Source organism: Macrotis lagotis, chromosome X (assembly GCF_037893015.1).
Source record: "Macrotis lagotis isolate mMagLag1 chromosome X, bilby.v1.9.chrom.fasta, whole genome shotgun sequence".
In the NCBI taxonomy this organism is placed as follows: Eukaryota; Metazoa; Chordata; class Mammalia; order Peramelemorphia; family Peramelidae; genus Macrotis; species Macrotis lagotis.
This window is the reverse complement of record NC_133666.1, coordinates 91,821,170-91,825,135: the sequence shown is the minus strand read 5'-3', so window position 1 is coordinate 91,825,135 and position 3,966 is coordinate 91,821,170.

The window sequence follows — 3,966 nt, the reverse complement described above, 5'->3', positions numbered from 1 at the left end:
CTTCTCCTCAATAACTTTTTGAACTGTTTTATCCATTTAACCTAAGCTGGTTTTTAGCATGCCATTTTCTTTAGCCTTTTTTTGGATTTCCTTGACTAAGCTGCTGACTTCATTTTCATGTTTTTCCTGCATCTCTCTCATTTCTTTTCCCAGTTTTTCTTCTAACTCCCTCATTTGATTTTCAAAGTCTTTTTTGAGCTCTGTCATAGCCTGATCCCGGTTTCTGTTTTTCTGGGAGTCTTTAGATGCAGGAGCTTGCGTTTCCTCATCTTCAGACTGAGTATATCCATCCTTCTTGGGATCATAGATAATGTATTTCTCAATGGTGTTCCTCTTTTTTCTCTGCTTGCTCATTTTCCTAGCCCAAGCCTGTTTTGGGGGTGCTTCCTGAGCTTTTGGGGCACTCCCACAAGGGGCTCAGTGTGTGAGGCTCTGTCCTCCCTCCTGGTCTGTGAATGATCATATGTGCTCCTGTTCGCCACAGGCCTGAGGTAGAGGGGACCGCTGCTTTTCTGTGTCGGGGCCTAGACTGCGATCAGTATCTGAATGTGTTCAGAGCCCCAGACTCCTGTTCCAGGGGCAGAGGACAGAGCTCTGCAGTCTCTCTCTCTTCACTCCCCTCCCTCAGCTCAGGGGGCTCATGCCCTGGAGGCTCCTGCTTACTGGTTCCGCCTGCTTCTGTTCCTGGATCTGGGCTGCCGAAAGACCATGCTGCTCGCTGTGTGCCCTGGGGACTGGGCTCCAGGTGCTCACTCTGGCAGAGATCCCCCGCTGTTCCCCCACTTTGTGTCCAGTGTTCCCCGGGGTGTAGATCAAGTGACTCCTCCCGCTGCTGTGAGCTGGGGCTCCCAGCGCCCTGGGGCTGCCTCCAGGAGGCTGAAGTTCTTTTCCTCTGGAGGGCGGCCCCTCTGGCAGGCCGACCCTCAGACCCCAGGGAGCAGAGCCTTTCTGCTCTTTTCCAGGTTACCTTGAGTAGGAGAACTGCCTCTCTGGGTCCCTTTGTGGGTTCTGTCTCTCAAAAGGTTAGAGTCCTTAGGTTATGAGTTTTATCAGAGAGTGCCTAAGACTCTATCCTTTCTTGTCGCCATCTTGGCTCCACCCCTCCACAGAAATTTTCTTCATTTTAACCTTTATAGGATTTGATTTCTCTCTCATCACACTCAATTTGGACCAATGTACAACATGGAAAGAAAATAAAAACGGACAGATTGCTTTCCGTGGGGGTGGGGGGTGGGGGGAGGGAAGTAATATTGGGAGATAAATAGTAAAACTCAAATAAAATCTTTAAAAATAAAAAAATTAACCTTATAAACATAATTACTTTACACATTTTGCTTTAGACGTACTTATTCCTTCTTTGAACTACTTGGAGCAAAGAACTAATAAAGGTATCACTAAGTAAATGATTATACTCAATGGAATAACTCTTCGGGCATAGTTCCAAATTTCTTTCAAACATGTTTGGACCAATGACAGCCCTGTCCTTCTTTCTAAATGTTTCTTTGATTGTTTGATTTTTATTTATTTTTTTAGTGTGATTCATTTTATTGTTCCTTTCTGTGACAAATAATTCACTTCTCTAACTTTCAAATTTTATTTATTTTCATCCTTATGCGCATGCACGTTTTTATGGTACAAAATTTCCTTCCATCTTCCCTTCCCACTCCCCTCACCTAAGTGGCAAACAGTTAAATTTTTAAAAAATTTTTTAAGTAAGAACATATACATATATATATATATATATATATATGTTTATATGTGTGTGTATATGTATATATAGTCTTTTGGGGGAGCAAAGGGACATACAGAAATTGTAGAATGGAGAAAAACAAAGAAAAAATGGAAAATTTTGAAGAAAATATGCAGTATTTATTATAGAGGCTTTAATCAAATAAAAATGCATTGTTTATATTTTGAATCTTCTTTGTTCTGCAGTGTACATTACAACATTTTTCATTTCTTTTCATATTTTGCATTTAAGTTTAATATTTTTCTTCATATTTGAAGAAGACCATGCCATCAGGGAAGTGATTAAAATAAGGTTGAACTACTAAAACCTAAATAATAAATAAAAGCATGAATATGGGGTTTTATAAATTTTGAAAAGCCTTTTCTGTATTTATTGATAAAATTGGATGGTTTTTACAGTCTTATTGCATGGATAATTATTTTCAAGATTTTCCTAAATTAAAATTATCAGCGACAAAGGTTGGAAGGGATGTTGGAACACTGAGATACTAATGTCCCATTGGCAGAATTGTGAACTTATTTAACCATTATGAAAAGCAATTTGGAACTATGTCCAAAGACCTAAAAAACCATGCATACCTTTTAGCGCAGCAATATTACTCATAGGTCTTTATCCCAAAAGAGATCAAAAATCAAAAGAAGGAAAAGAGTTTATATGTGTAAAAATATTTATAACAAATCATTTCTGATGGCAATAATTGGATATGGAGGGGATGTCCATCAACTGGAGAATGAAAAAAAATATTCCATATGATTATGATGGGATACTATTTTACCATAAGAAATGACAATTAAGAAGCTCACTAAAAAACCTGGAAAGACTTATATGAAGTGAAACAAGAGAACATTGTACATAGTAATGACAATATTGTGTGGTGATAAGCTGTGAAGACTTAGCTATTCTCAGCAATACAATGATCCAAGAGAATTCTGAAGTACTCAAAATGAAAAATATTATCCATCCCCTGAGAAGAAACTGAATAAAGACTGAAGCACACCTTTTAAAATTTCTTTCTCCTTCCTTCCTTCCTTCCTTCCTTCCTTCCTTCCTTCCTTCCTTCCTTCCTTTCTTCCTTCCTTCCTTTCTTCCTAAAATTTACATGTTAATTTTGGTGTATATTTGAAAGCAATAGCAAGTTGCATATTGTAGATATGCAGTCAAATGGGCAATCATATTTATTATTGTCCAATATTATGGAAATGCTTGCTTCATTCAATAAATTAAAAATAAAATTTAGTAATGAAAATGAAACTTAAAAGATGAAAGTGTTTGTAAGGGGGAAGCGATATGTAATCATCAAACATATTAGAAAAAAAGGAGTTCCTGTTTACATCCTTATAATTTCTCCATCAAATATACCTTTATGTTTTTCTCTGATTTCAAGACTGCATTTTAAAGTTTCTTTATAATTCTTGCCTTTTCCTCAGGAATTTTGGAAAGTTTTCTGTTTCATAAAAAATTCATTCCCCACCTGATACCTCCAAACTCCTTGTTCATTTATACAGAGCTTTGAAGGGAAACTTTCTTGGTTGTAAGTCTGTATTTTTTTTTCCTTCTCAGATGTGATACTCTACAATCTCCATTCTTTTATAATAGTCCTGGCTCAATCTTGAGTAATACTGTTTATCTGATCAGGGTTTCCTTCTTTTTTTCTGCCAGCTTATGATATACTCACAGGCCATCTAGTACAATGCAATCATTTTATGGCTAAGCAAACTGAGACATCAGGAGGGAAAGTGATTGGCCCAAGGTCACATAGATGCAAAGCACAAGAAGTAGAATTTCATCACAGTTCTAGATACCTCACTTATAAGCAATGTTCTTTTCAGTGAGCAAATGAACCCCTAAGGGAAGTTTATGCTCATTTATTCCTTCATAGAGTTATCTTTGTCTTCTGTTTAGGTCAACACCAAGAAAGGTTAAAGGAGCATTATATTACATAGTGTATCTAACACCCTTTTGGGTGATATTATTGTTCTTCTTTAAAAAGAAAACTGGGGTTCTGACAGTTTTGGGTTCCAAGGTCTGATGTATCAAGATGAGCAACATGCTCTTAGAACTCTTAGAAGCCTGGGCCTGGAGTCAGAAACAGCTGAGTTCGAATATGGTCTTTGACAATTCCTAGGACTGTAATACTGGGGGAGTCTCTTAAGCCTGCCTTACCTTCCTTTCCTCTCCTCTCCAAAAAGACTGATTATCAGCCCTATCATAGCAGC